Below are 21063 nucleotides of genomic sequence, written 5' to 3' on the forward strand. Positions count from 1 at the left end.
AGGTGACTGTTCATTTTTTTACATTATAAAATCTAAGGTAATAAATGTGTCCCTTCCTTTTTCCCACTTCTGAAGACGTTGGTGACTCAGTTTGTGAATCTTCATGGTTCATTTGCTTATTTATTTATTTATTTATTTATTTATTTATTTACTTATTTATATGTTTTTTTTTTCTCAGTCATTTAGTAAACATTTAAGGAGAACTTACAGAGCAATAAATATGAGCATAAATAAATGAAATGAACAGGGGGTAAAATAAAAATGAGCAGGGATTAAGAGACCTGGCAGTGATGTTTATTGATGCCTTCTGTAGCCCACCCTTCATTTAAAAACTTTTTTTCAAGATTAAAAACGTACAGAGATATAAAAGTCAAATCACTCTTCTAGGCTTATAATACAAAATATTAGCCCCTGTCTCACCCAGGCAACTTCAATTCTCATCCCTTAGAGGAAATCACCTTTTAATCCTTTTAGCTGTTTCTTCTGGGTATTTGCCTTCATTGTTTTATATAATGTGCTCTATTGCTGGCTTTTTAATTTGTTGATTTTTAGATATTGTCCCGAACAATGGAAGACAAGGATTTAGCCTCCTCAAGTACCTCCTCTCACCTCAAACACACACTTCTTTCTCTGTTTTTCTAATGTAATTTAAATAACAATTTTTGGTCATATTAATATTCTCTCTGCCTAGTGCTTTGTGTACATAAGCATTACTCACAGTTAAGCCGTGCAGGCACCTGGCCTTGTGTGGGGAATGGAAAGGACCCCAGGGTTTCACCAGTCCTTACGAAGACCTTCAGTGGCATTCTTGCTTTCATCCCACCAACACCCACTTCCAAAGTGCCTCCTGTCTCCCAACTCCGGAGCCTTTCTGAGATTCTGAAATGCAAATGAGCCTTCTCCCCTTCTCTGTGCCTTCATTCACCAGAGGGTTTCCGTGTTTGACCATCTGCCAAATCAGATCACACATCAGTCCACGGCTTTCAGTACGGATGTGTGTTTTTCTATCTTATCTCTCTTCCCTTGTTTTCTTTGCCTTTATGGGTTTAAGAAGGTGTTTGCCTGTTTGTTTTTAATTTATTTACTGAAATCTTAATGTGTTCCCAGACTAAAGCATATCAATTTCAATGAGAAAACAAAGTCCCAAATAATCTTAAAATTCTAGCTGGTAATACTACACGTACCACTATTAACCTCATATTATAGATGAATAAAGCAAGGATGCGAGAAGTTAAGGAACTTGCCCAAGGTAGTGCAAATAGCAAGGGGTAATTGCACTTACCAATAGAAATCTTGCTCTTTCCAGAACACTGCCTTTTACTGCAAGACACAGTTCCTGTTTTAAGGAGTTGATAGTTTTTGTAGGGAGATGAGTGCAGACATCAGACTACAATCCACTAAATGTCAAGAACAAGAAGAATGGTCCAATGTGCACTGGGGATTTAGAGGAGGGAGAAATGTTTTCCTGCCCACTTCTTTGTGTCTAAATTCTACTTATACTGGAATGAAGTATATGCCTTTCGGTACCGCAGGAACATTTCTTCATACAGAAATCCTAATTTAATGGGATTTAACCTCTATCCTTTAGCCGCTTGGGATTCCATGAAGTCTGTGGAGTGGAGTGAACAGTTAATTTGTACATTCACATAACTATCCTTCAAGTGATATTGTAAAAAAAAAGAAAAGAAAAGAAGAAAAAGAAAAAAAAGGAAAGAAAGAGGCAGACTTTTGATTCACTAGATGTGTAAGAGTGTACTTGACATCAAGGGATTCAAGGGATAATTTTTGCCCGGGTTTATTTTTGCCTGTGATGATACACAGTCCTTGATCCTGTTAAATCTGAAGTGTGTATTTGTTTATGGGGGTCCCTAAATATGAAAAATGGTTTATAAATTTATGCGTATCTGCCTAGACCTGAATTACTCTTTTTTTTTCTTTTTGGCCAGTTAGGATGATTATCACTCAGGCTACATGTACTTGGTGGATGGAAAGCACTATTTATGTAGCCTCCCAGGAGGCTGAATCACATAGTGAGTTGGTGTACAGACTCTGGAGCCAATTGGGCTTGTTCTGTTCCAGGCTCTTCCAGTAGCTTCTCTGTGACCTCAGGACATTTCTCTCTCCCTGTCTCATATTTCTCACCTGTAAAATGGGGATAATCACAGAATCTATTCACAGTGTTGTTATAAGGATTGAGTTAATAGCTATAGTAAATGAGATGCACAAGGTGTACACTTCTGCAAAGAGAAGTGTCTGGAACATAGAAAAGACACCGTCATCAACAGTACACCTTCCAGGAAGATCATGAAGAAGCAATCCCTGGGGGCCACATATGCTTCAGGTGCTATCTTGTTTGTCATAGGGGAAGCTTCTTCAATCACATGTACATCATTTTATTTTGCAACCATCCATCGAGTATGTGGTATGTGCCAGACATGCTGCTGGTGCTCAGATCATAGAGACCCAAATCAGACATGCCCCCACCTGCATAGAATCCTCAGCAAAATGAGAGAGAGAGACAATCCCCAATCATCTAATTATACAAATAAATAGAGGACTGCACTTGTGGTAAGGCTAGCAAAGACAGGACTCCTTGTTACATTTCAATAGAGTCTCACACCTGAGACAGTAAAACTGTGTGTTTCTTGAAGAATCCAGGAAGTGCTCTGATGCCAAGGAAGGGAAGGGCTGCTCTGTGCAGAAACTGAGAACATCCTGAGAAACTAATTAAAACCTTCCTTTTTGATTACACCCTGGAGGATGGGAATAGCTTCCTCTCTTGCCTTGCCTTGACACAACTTGCTCAGGAGGAATGCAAAGGAGGGGTGGGATCTTCCCCAACCGGAGAGTGAAAGGAAGCAACATACCGATGCGATGACGCTGAAAGACATGCTGCAGCTGCTAATTCCACCTCCACCCTGTGGGACAACTGCTTAGCAGCAGTTCAAAGGCAAAGGCAGCTTACAGGAAAGAAGGGAAAAAAATCATTTAACGGCTTCCTTGTCTGGAGGTCTGGATAAGAGTGGAGCACATTTGAAAGTTGTATTTATGGCAGAAATATATGTGGCCTGACAGGCATCTGTGTCTGGGGTTCCCACAGCCCAGGTGTGCATTGATACAAGGAGCACTCGGTGTTTCGGGCTTTTGGCAAGGCACTTGAATACTGAGACCATTTGACTATAATACGTGTTCATCTCAAGCGCACTACCTAGGCCAACTTTATCCGAAGGCCGTAGCTAGGAATCATATCCAGGATTCCCTCTGCCGTTCATTACCAATGCTTGAAGGAGCAGTGTCCTCCTGTTGAACTTTTTAATTGTTAATGTCAGAAAAAGACATGCCCTTTCATATCATGTAGCATGTGAAGAGAAATTGAGCTGAAATGGAAGTGGGCACAGGATGTCATATACTGATGTCTTAGAAACAAAACTTCAGTATTTTTGCCTCCACCTGACCTATGCATGTTTGTATGTATCCTGCATCTACCTGCATCTCATTCATTTTCTCATCCACCAAACTTTTATATTTTGTGATTTCATGTGGTAGGTGGATGGCCCTTCATTCAGCATGTAAAACGAGTGATTATTTCCTGAGTACCTACTTTGAGTTAGGAATGTCCTTAAACCCATGAATATTCCAGTTGAGGAATAAAGACTGGTATGAAACACCTAATTATTACTATTACAATAGTAATAGTAATAGCAACTAAGATTAATTCATTGCTTATTGGTCCAAGTGATTTATATGTACTATTAATTTTAATCCCCATATTCCACCTGAGAAGTAAGGTAATACCATCACTCTTTCTATTTTGTAGATTAGGAAACTAATCCCAAAGGATTAAACATGGAAGAACTTTTCCCAAGGCTGCACAGATGGAAAAAGACCAGACTGGGATTTGAACCCATATGGTTTGAATCCTGTACTTTATGCCTAAATACACTCTCCTAAGGAAGAGAATTTAGCCTGGGAATTTTCCTTGGGAAAATTTATTAAAGTTTGGAACAGTATGCTTATAAATACATATTACATATGGATAATTTATTTATGTGCTCCTTTAATAAAATAAATGAGGACAGATATTTTTCTCCTTAAGAAGTAAGATAGATTGAGAGTAAAAATAAAATGTCTCTAAATGTAATGTAATGGGATCACAGGGGGAGATATTAGGAAAAAACTAGCAATAGTGTGGAGTTTAGTTTGCAGTAATGTACCAAGGTTGGTTTCAATGACACTTGTACCACGAATGAAAGCTGGTAACAGGGGAAAATGGGTGAAGGGTACTTAGGGTCTCTCTGTACTCTCTTTGCAGCTTTTCTCAAAATCTGAAAGTATTCAAAAATAAGTTTACTTAATCAAAAAATAAAATAGGGGGCAGCCCAGGTGACTCAGTGGTTTAGCGCCTGCCTTCAGCCCAGGGCATGGTCCTGGAGACCCCAGATCGAGTCCCACGTCAAGCTCCCTGCATGGAGCCTGCTTCTCCCTCTGCTCAAGTCTCTGCTTCTCTGTGTGTCTGTCATGAATAAATAAATAAATAAAATTAAAAAAAATAATAGGGGTGCCTGGGTGGTTTAGTTGATTGAGCATCTGACTCTTGATCCTGGCTCAGGTCACGATCTCAGGATCCCACATCAGGCTCCATGCTCAGCATGGAATCTGCTTGAAATTCTCTGTCTCCCTCGGCCCTTTCCCTTGCTCATGTTCTCTCTCTTTGTCTCAAATGAACAAATAAATCTTTAAAAATAAAACAGTATAAAATAAAATAAAACAAAATATGTATTAGTCTGGCCAACACCCACTAAACCTTTATTAGTCTAATAAACTCTTTATTAGAACTAATCAGTTTTCTAGGATAGAGGTGCCTCCTTGACATCCTCCCTCCACTACTTAGGCAGCATGGTGTCTTCAGCTGTGCTCAGAGCATCTGTGTGCATTTGTTTCCAGGCCAGGCCAGGCCAGGCCAGGCATGCTCTACATTCGTGCCTGCCATCCTCTCTAAGCTAGATGTCCATGTCTCAGCATCAGCTCCTTGTCTTTTTTCTTCTTAGTCACTGGGGCCTTACATTCTTATCTGATTCCATCCAACGAAGTCATATCTTAACAACTTTGTTGGGTCTTCATGTGTCAGGTTCTAAATCAAGTACTGATACCTGGGGCCTCAGCTTTGGTCTTCCCTAGCAGGGTTCTCGTTCCAGGTTTGTGGAAGCTGGCAGTCTGAAGCCTGGGAGACCTGAGCAGTGAGTGACTCTTGGGGAAGATGGGCACCCGCAGAGGCTTGTCTGGCCCACACATGCAGCATACAGTTTGTTTGTTTGTTTTTTCATATTTTATTATTGTTATATGGGGTTTGAGCACTCCCAATCTGCCATGCTGCAAATAGCATCTCGTGGAAGAGGGTATAGCCAGCTGGCCGAGGAACCAATATAATAAACATCAATTCAGTTCAGAAAGTACAAAAGAGTGAGAATAACTTTGAGCAAGGCTATAAGGGTTACCTTCTTAAAGTCCCCATGCTTCTGCCTCTTAAATATTTCTCAAATGTATTCTCTCCTGTATCAGAGTCCAACCACAAAAAGAAAAACTTCAGATATTTAAAAGAGAGAGTTTTATACAAGGGATCAGTTACACAGGTGATGGAAGAGATGAGAAGCCAAATGAGACAACGCAGCAACTCCGATGTTAGCAATAGCAGGAAGCCACAATCAACCCTGGGCGGGAGGGACAAAAGGAGGAAGTGGGGTTCCCAGAGCCCTGGGTGGGTGGGATCTTTGGGCAGAAGCCAGAACAGTGGCATGTGTGCACGTGCCAAGGAGGAGAGGCAACAGAGAGAGAGGGTGAAACACACTGGATTTTTCTATCTTCCTATTTTCCAGTCTCCTGCTGGTAACTACTGGCCCAAACTAATTAGGAACTGGGCGAAAGGGAAGCCCAGTAAATGTAGCCCAGAGAAGTCAGCCGTCCTTCCACCCAGTACAGAGACACTGCCGAGATCAAGGACCCTCCATCACAGCCTGGCACCATTACAGGATCTTTTTAACCATTCCCTTGACTGCAGTCTGTCTCCCTGCAATTCATCCTCTACTTGAACTAGCAATGTTGGTGAATTATATATATATATGTCAAGTCCCCATTTAAACCCTTAGATGACTTCTTGCTGACTGTAGGCTAAGCCCAAGCTTAGGATGAGGCATTGTCTGGCTCCTTGGCACCCCCTTTCCAGCCTCATTTCCCACAGCTCAGCACATGACACAACCTCATTGCTGGCGACACAGAGTGGTGTTGGCTGCTTGAGTGCTGGTTGCTTTGTGGACCTTCGGAGAGGTTCCCTGGCCTGGAATCAGGGTTGTCATGGAGAGAATGGCAGGAACAGCAGTCCTAGGTGACACTGTTAAGTGGCTTCTGGAGCACATGAGGCAGCTTGGAGCATGGAAAAAGACTCCAAGTGAGAGCACATGAGGGTGTGTAAGGCTTTAGTGGCTTTAGAGGCTCCTGGGAAACAAATGAGAGGAGAAGCTGAAGAGCCTTGAGGGGTGTCAGCTAATGGGAGCATGAGTCAGTGAGATTTGAGTGATTCTTGATGAAATCCTTCTGATGGGTTAAGTTGGAGGAAATTGAGTTTATGTTTGCTTGAGAATAGATTGAATGTCTGAAAATGTTGCTCAGGCTATTACTACTAAAGTTCATCTGTCATCAGAAGATCTCTAGCAAAATGAATGAAGACGAGGGGCTCATTTCTGATAGGCACTTTAGGCTATTTATCTGTCATGGGTGCTCAATAAAAAAAAAGAAATTAACATACAGGAGCCTAGTAGGGAGTGACTGAGCTCTAGAAGATGTGCAGAAGACAGAAGGTAGCAAGTATGGGTTTGGGACTTCAGAGAAAGTTTCAGTGAAGTTTCTCTAACTTCTAGATGCTTAAAAATATCTAGTTTATGCCATACATACCTATAGCCATTTGGCATTTCCCTCTAGTCTTGCTGTGATGTGAACCTCTCTTATCGTGCAATTAAAAGGTGATGCTACCCTTTATCATCAAGGGTAACCAAACATTTATTGAGTAACACAATGTGCCAAGCATGGAACTGGGCAGGTTACATAATATATTTTATTTTGTCATAATTTTCCCATTACAGATGAAGGAAATGAGGCTCAGGGAGGCTAAGAGACTTGCCCATGGCTGCATATCAAGTGCAGGCATTTATATTTAAATACAGGTCTCCATCTACTTTGCCACAGTTTTCACCTGTCACTAAGCAACCCTCATGATGAGTGCAAGTAAGAATAACTTAGTATTCAGCTTTCTCACCAGGAAAGTTAAAATAACACTTGGATGTATTTCCAAAGAGAATCACTCTAAAATCCTATATACAGGTTTCTAAAAAATGTGGAATTCCTTTCAAAAGTTTATTTTCTTATTGAGTTATAAGGACCCTTGACCCTACATCTCTCAAAATTCAGGAAAAATCGTGGCATCCTTGATCTCCTCAGTCTTTGAACTAATATATTTATTATCTTATCATTTTGAGTCTTTGAGTTGTATGTTGGGAGCAGTCCTCAGCAGATGTGGGGATGGAGATAAGTGTTTGGGGCATTTGTCAGGAAGTGCTCTTGGGAACCAGCCCTGTGGAAGACAGGGCCAGGAAGCAGAATTTGACTGAGAAAAAAAGTTGATCTGTGATTTAATATGATTAAGGGTCTAGCAAGCTCACTGGCAGCTCTGGAGCTGTGATGGTGCTCTATTATTCTAAGTTGGGTAAATGGGGCTCGCCATGTTGATCAGTTCCTGAGTGTGAAAGACCCGTTACCAGAAGGAGGCATAGTCTCATGTGAAGTTTTTTTCTTCAGGTCAGGGAATCCCAAAGCAAGACTTTCAGCTGAGGGCTGTTTCCTGGTACCACTCTCAGTAGCTGGGAAAATATGTCCTTCATTCCTGAAGGGGCATCTGGGCAGTACCTCACAACATGCAGCACAATGACAAATGTAATTCTTTTTTTTTTTTTTAAGATTTTCTTTATTTATTCATGAGAGACACACAGAGAGAGGCAGAGACATAGGCAGAGGGAGAAACAGGTTCCCAATAGGGAGCCTGATGTGGGACTTGATCCTGGGATCCCAGGACCACGACCTGATCCGAAGGTAGCCAGTCAACCACTGAGCCACCTAGGCGCCCTGACAAATGTAATTCTTCATAAATCTGTGTATATACAATAACCATATATATGTATTGAATATAGAAGACATGGTAAAATATATAAATATATAATATATAACTAAATACTTCATATAATTATAAAATATATATTTATTGTACAAATTATAAAGCCTTTAACTACCTGGATTAGGATGAAAGCTTGTCTTCAAAGAATTAATACATTTGGCGATAAATATAGTGCCTACAGATGGAAAATGCAGGGTACCCTTCTCTGGTTCAAAAGGGAGCAGAAATGCATGATTTCTTGAGACTCTCATGTTCTTACCACCACACGGTATATTATTACTGCACCAATAATAAGAATGCTATAGTCTGTCAAGTGATGTATACTACATACGGAGAATGGTGCTAGGCTTATTGGCTTTGTTTTTACACATTTGCTTCTTTTGAAGACCAGTACATGTAAGTGGAAACAAACAAACAAACAAACAAAAGAATCATTATATAGTCAAAATTTTTTTAAAAGATAGCATGAGGGCACTTGGGTGGCTCATTCAGTTAGGGTTGGGCATCCAGCTCTTGGGTTCAGCCCAGGTCATTATCTCAGAGTCGTGGGATAGAGCCCCACCTCAGGCTCCACCCTGAGTGTGAAGTCTGCTTGTCCCTCTCCCTCTGCTCCTCCCCTTGTGCTCTCTCTCTCAAATAAATAAATAGGTAAAATCTTTTAAAAAATATAGAAGATAAATATGAATTCCTCAGAAATTGCATTGGCTCTGCCTCTATTTACTTAGTCAACTTCTTCCTATTTCAGCTATTCCCATCAACTAATGGTTCTATTAGAAGTCTGAGAAGGCAGATCTCTAACCACAGTCAATAAATGCAGAGAATCCTCAAACATCCAAGGCAAAAAAGAGAGGCCTAATATATTCTTCCATTTGAGGTTTAGTAGCTTGTGAGGCTGCCATACTGTCTTCTTCCCTCTGCCCATCCCTGCCACTGACTCAGCAGGCTGAATCAAGAGTACTTAGGATCTCTGTGGTTCCTTGAAGCACAGTCCCTAATAGCGGATGCCTGAAGGGTATGTGTAACTTGCTCACAATGATTGAAAGGGCAAGTGGCTTCAGTTTGTTCAAGTAGAGCTGCATTGTATGGAGTGCTTGCCTAGAATGAGCTGAACTGTGTGTTGAATTAGGACATATGGCTGCCCAAGGCAACCTGGAAAATGTTGGCCCTCCTAAAATGACAGTCACCTTTGTTGTTGACATTTTTCTTCCATTAGTTGTTTCCTGTCCTTTTGGATAACGAGTTAGGTCTCATTTAGCTATTATCTATCTAGGAAGTCTTAGTCACGCCTAAAAGATGTGGATGAGACAAATATGTTTTTTAAAAAATTTTATTTTGTCCATTAATTCAGTCATTTGTTCATTTGTTCATTCATTTATAGGTAAGTAACTGTTTTGTTTTGTGGCCAGATACTGCAGTTAATTGCTGTAAGGCTGAAGTACAGAACTGGTGTCATACACACTGAATATTGTTTGAGAATTTAGATCTGGATATTTAGGATAACAGAATTCCAATTAGTCTGATATTATTATTATTATCTCAAAGATTTTATTTATTAGAGAGAGAGAGAGAGAGAGAGAGAGAGAGATCATGAGCAGGGGGAGGGGGCAGAGGGAGAAGCAGACTCCATGCTGAGCAGGGAGCCCGACTTGGGACTTGATCCTAGGACCCTGGAATCATGACCTGAGCTGAAGGCAGACGTCCAACTGACTGAGCCACCTAGGCACCCCTAGTCTGATTATTATTGCAATTGAATTTGAGACAACTGGCTTTTCTTATATTTATTTGTTTTTTTCTGAATAATGTCATAATTCAGAAGTCTGACTGTTTCTTATTTATCCTCTGTAAAGCCATCACTAGGGTAAGGGCTCTAATTCATTTCCTTTTGATGTGTTTTAACCTTTGTGAAACCTCACCTCATCTTTTTTTTAATTCCTTTAATTCTAATTGCAATTTTATTCCAATTTTATTATTTATATCATTGTTACATACCAGGAGCAGACTTTACCTTGACCCCCCCCTCAAATTTTGTCAGGGCATCTTGTTTTCTAGCAGCTCACTTCTGAGAGTCAATAGATTCAGTTCTCTTGTTGTCCTGTTTTGTGGCTATGGGCCAGTCAAACTCCGTGAACCTCAACTTCTCCATTTGCAAAATGGGATAATAATACTTTCCTCCCACACACTGTGAGTGTTGTGAGAATTAGAAAGATAATGTTTGCAAAGTGTTTTGTGAAAGCATGGAGCCTTTCATCTAAGGAAGGAGCTCAGAGTGTTATTATTTTTGTTGTTACTGACGGTCATGTTCCCACATGGCTTTATTTTTATGGTGTACTTAAGTGCAGTAGGGTTGAATTACAGAAATGAGAGATGGTAAAGATTTAGCAGGTCATCTAGTTCAAATGTATTGTGGAATTCTTCCCCTGCAACATGCTGCCTGTACTTTACTCCTTCTATTTTTAAATGCAAAAGCATCAAACATTTCATGGTCCATTTCTTCCTGCTGACAGCAGAACTCTTCTAAAGAACAATTTCAATGGCAACTTTTGATCTAAGTATTTTCTTAATGACCCAATTGGAATAACTCTTTGAGTCTCTGCCAGGAGGGTATTCTTGCCTGGTGTGAGGGTTACAATTATTTTCAGGGCCTTTTTACTACTTTCCTGGGGAAATGGAGTCACAATCCATTAGCTCTCCTTCTGATGATGTTCTTTACAATGTTCATCCCAAATGTCCAATTTAGGAATTTCCTAACCATTGGTTCATGGAGCAGACCAAATCTTGTTCAGAGATAACTCATTTCAAACACAGTTAAACGGCTTTAAATTCAATTCCAGAAGACTAATTTGAAAGAATGTGCTAACTTCAGTCTTGTGAACTGTACATATTTTGCTTTTGGCAAGTCCATAATCTATCACTGAAAATAGATTCTAACACATGATAGTACATAAATATTTAATGAATGGATAAATGGATAATTCCTATTATCACATATATAATTCATTGTTACTTAATTCAGTGAGATAATCATATTTTTTGTCTTTTTAGGTTTATATATTAATACACATAGATATTACATACTATATAAGATACATAGTTATAAATGTATTATATGGAAGTATCACTACTTACAATATAATTACAGCTAATATCTTGACAAAGGGACCGTCTACAATATATAGACTTTCAAAAAATTTGGAGCATTTACTATGTATGAGGAGCTGAGAATATATTGGTAAGCTGAACAAACATATTTCTCTTCTTATAGTACTTACTGACTACATCAGGCAATGGACACTGGTTCTGAAGGTACAATGATTTCTTTCTCCCTCCAGCAATTGGTTTTCCATCCTTTTGCTATAGAGAATGGAATCTAAGGTTAAATCAATACCCCAAGGTATTTCTTTCCTTCTCTTCCATTTTATGGTATTTTAATTAATTATTCTCCACTAAACTAATTCATTGATTAAAATTAAGCTTTTACTTTATGTGCTAATGATTATTGTTTTGAATGCACTTGTGGTGCCCAACAGAATCAGGTTCAGAGCAGAACTTCTTTATAAGTGAAAAGATTAAAAAAAGAAAGAAAATATTTTGTTTTTCATTGATCTCTAAATTTTCTAAATCCAAGGATTTAAACAATAATTAGGCTTCCTTAATAAAGAATAGGATGTGATTTTTAAGAGAGAACTCCATTCCAATTTCAAGCAGTCAACAAAAAAAATAAAAACAATAAAAATAATGAAGCTCTCTCTTTTGAGGTACATGGGAAATTAGGAAACATAACTTTATTCAAAATCATTCAAGTTATTATCTATTGAAATCAGGAAGCTTGTGACATTTGAAATCTTTTCACATGGCGTATTTCCAGGTAGTGAAATCATTGGTGGTCAACTTTTTAGATGCTTTCCTCTTTAATTCCTGTGCCTTCAACCTGGTAGTAGCTGGATCCTGAGATAGGTGAGGATAATTAGCTTGCTGAGTCAGTGGGAAGGAGCCCTGTAATACTGAATAATTGTTTCTTTGATGTGTGGTGTGGTTAACATGCTTAAGATTCTTAACTCAGGACCATCTGGGTGTCAGATCTGGGAAGAGGAAGTAAAATCAGTTTTATACACTGTGTAAAACATTAAATAGCAAATCTCAGAGTCTAGACTTTGCCATTCTTTTTCTTCACCTTTTTGGCTTTTTAAATACTTTACACCAATTAGTTTAAGCACTTATCAAACATGTCAAATGAAATGATATCACTATAAGTCTGTGAATTACCTTACCTGCTGTGATCCTCATTCCAGATAACTTGGAACAAAAATTTGGACAAAAATATAAAGGCACAGTGACACTACCATTTTGGAAAGTAAATGTATTTTAGTGTCCTTAGACTTCATAACACTAATGGGTCAGTAATGGGTTTAGTTTACTGGATACCAAATATTCCCTGATACTGGTCTCATCATGCTTTCATTTCTATGACATGAGATATTCCTGGTAGGCCAAGCCCAGGGGCTTACCAAGGAGAATGTAGAACCTGGGGTTGAAAGTCATTCATTTTGATCCTCTCTGTAATCACAGATTTATTACCATGAACTTTGGAAAATCATTACCTCTTTATATATCTCAGCAGTTCAAAATTGGGAGAGTTTGCTTGGGCCTTTGAGAATCTAACCCTTCGAGTCTCTTTTCTGTCCTTAGCTGCCGTCTTCCAGGTTCTGATGCCTCCGATGCTTAAGAGAACAGCAACAAGCTGGGATTTGGAGAGACTGTGAGGGTCCCTGCTTTTTGAGCCTTATTTGTGGTTCAGGCCCAGACTGATAAGAGGAAGTACAAGTTGCAGTGAGATGCAGTGGGCAGGAATGGATTCATACCATCAGATGGAAATGACAAAACATCCTGCAGAAACTGTCATCATCACATGGGTTTGGGGCCTCATATAAGTATAATTAGCTAGGATTCCAATTCAAGGTAAGGCAAGTTTTTCTCTTCCATTTCTACCACTGGACACCATAAATTTTGTTTTTTATGAAAATCAGCAGTAGCTTTATTTGCCTTTTCCTCAAGACAGCTGAATGGTATTTCCTTGTCTCCCTCTAGGACTTAACACTGTTTGCAAAGGCTGGGTGAAGTTGACTTGCGTGAAAAGAGGTTTCCATATTGCATCCTTATTGGGAGGAACTCAGCAGGTGGAGAGATGAACAGCAGTCGTTGTCTTCCATAGGCAGGGCTCACTCTCCTGAGTTGACTAATGTTTACCTAAGCCTCTCTCTACCTCTTCTTCTTCTCTCAGAGTTTTTTTTTTTTTTTTTGTCCCACCTGGATGCTTCACCTACACTTAGCTTCCTTGGAATTGTTCTTGGCTCACTTTGTGCATTTTTAATTTCCATGGTTATTGTATTTCTTAACTTGAATGCTTCTCTTTGTTCTATAATGTTCAGCACTGCTTTCCTGCTGTCCCCCAGGATGCCCTTTGCTGTTTGTGTGCTTCCCACCTACACAGATATGCAACAAGTTTCTTTAGCTAATCTCTTGTTTTATCTGGCCTTTTATATTTCCCTAACATGTTGTCTAGTTCAGTCTTATTTGATTTATCATCAACACAGCAACTCCACCATAACCGCATCTTTCCATTTGCTTCTGTAGATGTGAATGTCCTTCAGAGAAACTGATTTTTATTCCCAATAAAGAAACAATTTCTGAAGACTTTTGTGAAAGGATCTTAGAACATCTCACAAACAATATCACTTTCATCTTTCATGTTATCTCTATTAAAAAAACATAGATAGAAAACAAGCATTCAATTTTGAGATAAAAAATTGTAGTAAAGGCCAATGGCTTACAGCCAGTGAGTAGACAGGAATCTGGAGAGCTAGTTTAAATCTTATCTTAAAACAGAGTATAATTTGTCTTCCTCTTCTTCACTCTTCTATCTTTTGGAGGAACTATTCCTATAACACAATTGCATTGTTTTGACTCACTTCAACAATACGTATATGGTGCTTAATATATGAAAGTCACTCTAAGTCTCATATAAGAAAGACATAGAAGAATGGTCCTTATCTTTGAAGAAGTGAAGAGATGGTCATGGATAGGCAGTATCCATTAAGTGCTAAGACAAAAGAAAAAAAAACAACTGTCTTGAGCAACAGATACACTAGATGGTTGATTGAATTGGTGAAGAGTACTTTGTGCAGGAGGCAGCCCTGCAGTAGAATCATATGAAAAGAAGATGGGCAGAAATGGGATTATTGCCTCTAAAGAAAAAGCTCTGAGCCATATTCTCTCAATCCCTGGCCCACCACTTGAATGTCCCTATTAAGCACTAATATAGCGTCTATATCCTATCTTGCAAATTGAGGATATGTCTTTTGGTAGGAGCCACCTGAGTTTGGATAGGTGTGCATTATATAATAGAAAATAATTATAATTTCAGCTTTCAAAGAAATGAGTTTAAAGATGATCTTAGCAAAATGAGAGAAACTCCATTGGCTGAGAAATTTTGATGAAAATAATGAGTGAAAATGATAAAATTTAGGAAAACATTTTCCAGGTTCTAAGTTGTGTGTGCACTTCACTGAAAGGCATATTGTAAAAATTATTCACAATGCTTTATTTCCCAATCTTGTGATTAGTCTCCTGAGACAGTCATATGGGCTCACTTCCTCTAAATCAAGTATTAGAGAAGGCTGTTGCAGGCAGACCACCTTGAGGTGATAAATGTTTTTCTCAGGAGACAGTCACATGTGCCAGGTCTGCTGGGAGGAAATGAATGAATTGCCTATTGTGCCTTAAAACTCAGACGAGAAATTTTAAAGGTGAATTTCCAAAGTGTTAAGGCTCAGAGTAATTACCGGAGTGTGGTGGCTAGCCTGGAGGGCCCGCCCTTCCTAGAATCAGCAAACTCTTCCCCTGTAGAAAATTACATAAACATTTGAAGATTTCCTTCTGCCCTCAGAATTCTATTTGTCTGCCAAGGTTATGGTCATTTGGGCTGGAAATTTGGCCATTTGTGATCTCTATTAAGGCACTGGTGGCTGCACTCTTTCCTGCACTTGCTTATTCATGATCTTGTGATTCCCTGAGTCTCTGGGGCCTCTTGGGTCAATTGCTGCCTCTGAGAGCTATGAGCAGGGAGGAAAGAACATATTTATGTCATTTCTATCTAAATAGCAGGACTTACTTCGGAGCTGACCCAGAGGAACCTCTTCTCTATACCAAGTAAAAGCCTCTTGCCAAATCTTGTTTTGGCAGAAACCCAGAGACTTGGGTGGTAGGGCAGCCTTCTTCATGAGAGCAATCAATAGATCTACAAAACATACAAGGTTGGTCACATGGCCATTTTTTCTCTTTTCTGTTACCTCCATGCCACTCCTCATCCCCTACATATCGATAGAACTTCTAAGTAGAGGAACAAAGCTTGGGTAGCTTCACTCCCTCTTTGTTTCCATTAAATAATTCTGTTCTTGACGCCTTAATACCCTACTACAATACTACTTTCAGAAATAAAAAGTATTCCAATAAAAAAAGTATTTTTCCCCTCTATTCAAATGACTTATAATTTGTTTATTTTTCTAGATGTTCTCATCCATTGTTGAGTGTGTTATGTAGAGAAATTCCGAAATGGAGTTTTGAGGGTAGAGTAATTATTATGGAGTGTCCTTGGGACCAGCATTCTGGTGGGCTGGCAAAAACAACAGGATTGAAAAGGAGGATATGTTGAGCTAAGACACACACCCAAGCCTCAGTCAATTCTACAGGGATCTCCAGAACTAGAATGGCCCCTCAGGGTTACTCTGGGTTGGGCCAAGATGGCAGATCTCTATATTCTTACGTCAATTAATCATCAGATATGGGCCTCCTTAGCAAGGGCATCCCATAGACAAGAGGGCTCTCCAAAGCTGAGGCAATCCTGAGGGGCTGACAGCTGATAGATGTCTGCTGGCAACGTTCCAAGTAGCTGGAATAGGAAGGAACGAGATCTGGGTGGTGCACAATGTCTGCCAGAACCTGCCCCTTGCTCCATTGAGATGCAAATTTCAATACATCTAGGAAGCAGCTCTTTAGGATTCTGTTGACTTCTCTCCCTGGGTTAAATTATAAACAGCACGTTAGTGAGACACACTATAGCCCAATGCTATAGGTGGCCTTAGGCTGACCACTTATACTTATGGCCTCCTGCCTTCACTATTGATTCTCTATATATTCTCACCTTGCATTTCTGTTGGTCTCAGTTGCTTACCTGATGGCATGACCCATCCCATACCCTTTGCCTTAAGTAGTCTCAGCCCCTGGTCACAGTGTCCTTCTCAAACCAGAATTTCTGCACTTGCCCATTTGTCATCATACTTAGGCAAGGGAGGACTAAGAGGTGCCCAAGTGGATCACTAAGTAGATAGCAGCCCTACTACCTAATGATAGGTCAATTACTCTGCCAAAACTATTACTGCTCCTATTGCCACCTGGTCCCTGGGCACATGGAGCCTGAATACCCAGTCTACAGTCAGAGTTTATGATACATTGGGATTACACTGTATTCATTAGCCAAAGTGTTTTCCCTTTGAGAACCAGGGTGCTTATGTACATAGAACTCAGAATTGCAGAAAAAGGATGCACACATGATTCAAACAGGTCACTGGTAAAGATGAGAGATGGAGCCACTTTTGTTCCTACTTCTTAGTACCTAGAACCATGTATTTATCCTTTTGGGAATATGACCTATATGAAGGCCTTTCGTTCAAAGAGTCTACTAGCCTTAGAGGATGATACTCCATCCTAGTAAGTCATTGGTGAAATTCCAAAGCTGGAATTTCAGCTGTGCCTTTGGAAGGATATTCCAATGTTCTATTTCCATGGTTGTTTAGTACCTCTTCTGTGTTGAATGCTGTCTGGTGGGCTTGATCATATGATACAAAGAATTTTATAATTTGTGTCCACTTCCATATGTTCATGTACATACATATACCCTGGATTTCCTTGTCTCTGGTTTTCTCATATTTCTTCTTTCCAGACTCTGATCAGCCTGCCAAGCCAACTGTCACTGTCCATGAATCTATCTATCTGTCTGTCTGTCTATCTATATTCCCATTTTGCATCACTTCTCTTTCTACCTAAAGTAGATGGCCAGGTGCATATAAGTGACTTTGTGCTATCTCTTGGAGTCCTTGTTAGGATTCTAAATCCTGTATGCTGGGAAAGTATACTATCTTTCTTTTCTTATAGACCCCCTATGGCCTTGGCTTGGTTATGCTGGAAGTTAACCATAGCTATATAGACAAGTGGCCAGAATTGGAGATAGGGGTATATCCTGAGAGAAGCAGGATATATCTTGCAGAGGGAAGCCTCTGTATTTTCTTCTTGAAAAAGGGGAGTGCATTAGCTGTTGATAGTAGGGGGCACTTCAGAAGCTATATAGGGTTTTGGGAATCTAAAGATTTAGGATTCTTGTGGACTTCTACTTTAGACAACCTAGATAACCTATCTGCTATGTCAATGTCCTGTTCTTTCCTAGCCAGGGTCCTGATCTTGGGAAGGAAGATATGTCTTAATTAGGAGCTAAAATGCAGGCTCAACTGCAGCCTCAGCCAACATCACAGGGACCTTGTGGGCTAAAATGGCCCTTAATAAGCATCTTGAGATGGGCCAAGGTGGTCAGGTTTTTATGCCCCTTCATTGAGGAGATATTGGATATGGGTGTCCTTAGGAGAGGGCATGATCTTGGGTGAAAGCTCTACAGACAGCTGAGGCACTTCTTAAAGGTGCTGACAGCTAAAAGCTACCTGACATCTCTCTGAGCAGTGGGATTAACAAGTCCTCTATTGAAGAGGGATCTGGACACGAGAGTAATTTACAGTAAAAATGTGCCATTTTTCTACATGGCTGTGCCTTTGTACATTCTGCTGTTTCTCTCCCAAATGATCTTTCGCCTACTCCTCACTCCTTTTTTAGCCAACTGGGACATGTTCTTCAAGCACTGGTTTCCCAGGGAAGATTTGCTGACCAAATTTTCTTTCTCATCATCCTCAGTGTCCAGTCTACTTGCCTAACAAACTCTCTGGCTGGTTAAATGTTCTAATGAGCCTCTATGACATTCATAACATGTTTTTCTGTTAACTATATTAGTCTGTTTAGCTACTTTAACAGAATACCATAGACTGGGTGGCTTATAAACAACAGAAATTTATGTCTCAAATTTCTGGTAGCTGAGAAGACTAAGATTAAGGCATCAGCTGCTTGAGGACTGACTTCCTGGTCCATAGATGACAGTCTTCTTGCTGTGTCCTTACATAGCGAGAGGGGAGAGGGAGCCTTCTGGGATCTCTTTAATAAGGGCATGGATTCCATTTGTAAGGGCTCCACTCTCATGACATAATCACCTCACAAAGGCCCCATGTCCCATGTCCAGATACCATCATTGTTGGGGACTAGGTTTTAACGTGTGAATTCTTCTGGGGGTTGAGGAGACAAAACATTTAGTACATAACATCAACACTTAATACATTGAAGTGTAATTATATAGTTACCTGCTTATATTTTACCTTGGACTATACATTTCATTCCTTTACTTTTTGGACTATAAGTTTCTTGAGGGTTATAATTTTTCTTTTATTTCTGTATACACAAGGATCAGAATGAGTATGGTGCCTTTCATATATCATATATATTAAGTAAATAAATGCACTCAAAATACTATCATTCATGTCAGTATAAGGACATAGGGCTAGAGTCAAGAGATCCAACTTGAGTTCTTATTTGGTTATAAATAGACAATAGATACGTTATTCAATCTCGCTATATCTCAGTTCTACCATCTGAGAGAACTAGGAGAGAGAAATATGCTCTCCCTACAGTATATCATTATTATAAAGATAAAGGAAAATAAAACATGTGAAATAATTTTGGGTACTAAAAGGGCTATATGAATACCAGGAGTGATTACTGTTTATTTCCCTATCACTTTCTTCACCAGTGGCCAGTGTTCACCTACACTGCTGCCTATAAATGTTTCATTTACTGTTGTAACCCTCTAGGTTAATCACAGACACGCACTCTACTGTTGCTATGATGTATCTGCTCTGTTCTCTTCAATTTTGGACAGTTAGTCTATATGTGTGTTTAGAAATTGGTGAACGAATAAGGCACTGAAAACTATTACCTCTAAAAGAACAGCCCAGAATAGCCAAAGGCTAGCCATAAAGTATAAAAGGATGACAGATATATAGTTTATAACTGTAGGAAACTGCTAGTATTCTAGAAGGAAACAAACATGTAACAATATAGGAGAAATAACATATTATAGGTGTCCTGTAAATATAAGAATGAGATGGGATATTGTATGGGTGCAAAGGAAGGAATAATTGTGGTGGTCAAGAGGGCCTTCATTAAAGAGACAATGATTGTATAGAAGTCAGTGTGATCCAGGCAGATGAGAAACTGAAGAGCATCCAGGATGAGCAGAAGCTCTAAAGATTAAGAAAAATGAAGGACTCTAAATTGTGTAACCAGAACATAGGATAGATGGGGTGTGGGAAAAGAAGGCAGCCACATGTATCCGCACTTTGGTGTTATGAAGGCATCACTAGACATGTTACCTGAAAAACCTTCCCAGATCTTGCAAGAAGAATTCTTGCTTGTTTCATGGGCCTCAGTGATCATGCTATGGGGTCATCATCTTGTTTTTTGTTTGTTAATATATCAGTTATCCAGCCTAGATTTTGGGCCCTTTGTCCCCAGGTCTCATAATGGTAACTGGCATAAAATATGTATATTCAGATATGAATGAAATGGCGAAGTATCCTAACAATAGTTTTAAATAAATAAGCAAGTTGTCAGGAATTCAAGAAAGAGAGATTTGTATCTTAAAGAGGTGGGTTTAAGATGAAAAATTACTAGAAGTGGAATCTGTGGACTTGAATTCAAGCCCTCTAAGTCAGGTATGAGCTTTGTGATTTGACCCATGGTGAACCTTGCTTAGCTCACTTACACATACACTTAGCATCATGGCGAGAATGAAAACTGACATTTGTGAACTTACATTTCTGTACTAGATCCAGGTCTTCGCACTCAATTGTTACTGAACTTTTGTTGTTGAATTAATTATAGCTGTGTGTTAATTATAGCCATATCCATGGAGGGAAGAACTAAACTTAACATGGTAAAGATGGTTAATTTTAAAAGATCTGTTTTATTTACTTCTTAAACATTTGTATTTATTTATTTAAAAGTATATGCATTTTGGGGGCACCTGGGTGGCTCAATTGGTTAAATGTCTGACTCTTGGTTTTTGGCTCAGGTCATGATCTCAGGGTTGTGAGATCAAGCCCCGAGTCAGGCTCTGCACTGAGTGTGGAGCCTGCTTAAGATTCTCTCTCTGCCTCTTCTTCTGCCTCTTCCCCGACCCTGCACGCACACTCTTTTTCTCTAAATAATATGTATATGTATTTTTAATTGAAGTATAATTAACACAGAGCATCATATTAGTTTTAAGTGTTCAATGTAATTATTCAGCAATTCTATACATTGCTCGGTACTCATCATGATAACTGTTATCTTAATCTCCTTTTTCTATTTCACCCCCTGCCCTCTGACAACCACCAGTTTGCTCTCTGTATTTAAGAATCTGTCTTCGTTGTTCTGTCTCTTTCCATTTATTTGTTTGTTTTGTTTCTTAAATTCCACAGATGGGTGAAGTCATATGGTATTTGTCTTTCTTTGTCTGACTTATTTCACTTAGCATTATATACTCTAGGTATATCTATGTCATTGCAAATGGCATGCTCTCATATTTTATGACTCAGTAATATTCATATATATATATATAATATTCATATTATGTATCTCACAGCTTTATCTATTCATCC

The 21063-nt window shown here is 39.3% G+C and overlaps 2 long non-coding RNA genes across 10 annotated transcripts in view; one reads left to right on the top strand and one right to left on the bottom strand.

Annotated features, from left to right (window-relative positions):
- The window catches only part of LOC112660431 (uncharacterized), a 94173-nt gene that overhangs the window by 62486 nt on the left and 10624 nt on the right, over window positions 1-21063 (top strand). For 5 of the 9 annotated variants that reach the window (XR_004813865.2, XR_007406586.1, XR_003136922.3 and 2 more), the window contains one exon: window positions 12905-13174. The exons of the other annotated variants lie outside the window; for them this stretch is intronic. This is a non-coding gene — a long non-coding RNA (uncharacterized LOC112660431). The remainder of the gene's footprint in view (window positions 1-12904; window positions 13175-21063) is intronic. 9 annotated transcript variants of the gene reach the window in all.
- On the bottom strand, window positions 11986-15783 carry LOC112660432 (uncharacterized). Its single transcript, XR_003136927.3, has 2 exons — window positions 15387-15783; window positions 11986-12297 (listed from the first exon to the last, which is right to left on the bottom strand). It is a non-coding gene; the product is annotated as an uncharacterized LOC112660432 (long non-coding RNA).

The sequence above is a fragment of the Canis lupus genome, chromosome 2, assembly GCF_003254725.2.
Source record: "Canis lupus dingo isolate Sandy chromosome 2, ASM325472v2, whole genome shotgun sequence".
NCBI classification, from domain to species: Eukaryota; Metazoa; Chordata; class Mammalia; order Carnivora; family Canidae; genus Canis; species Canis lupus.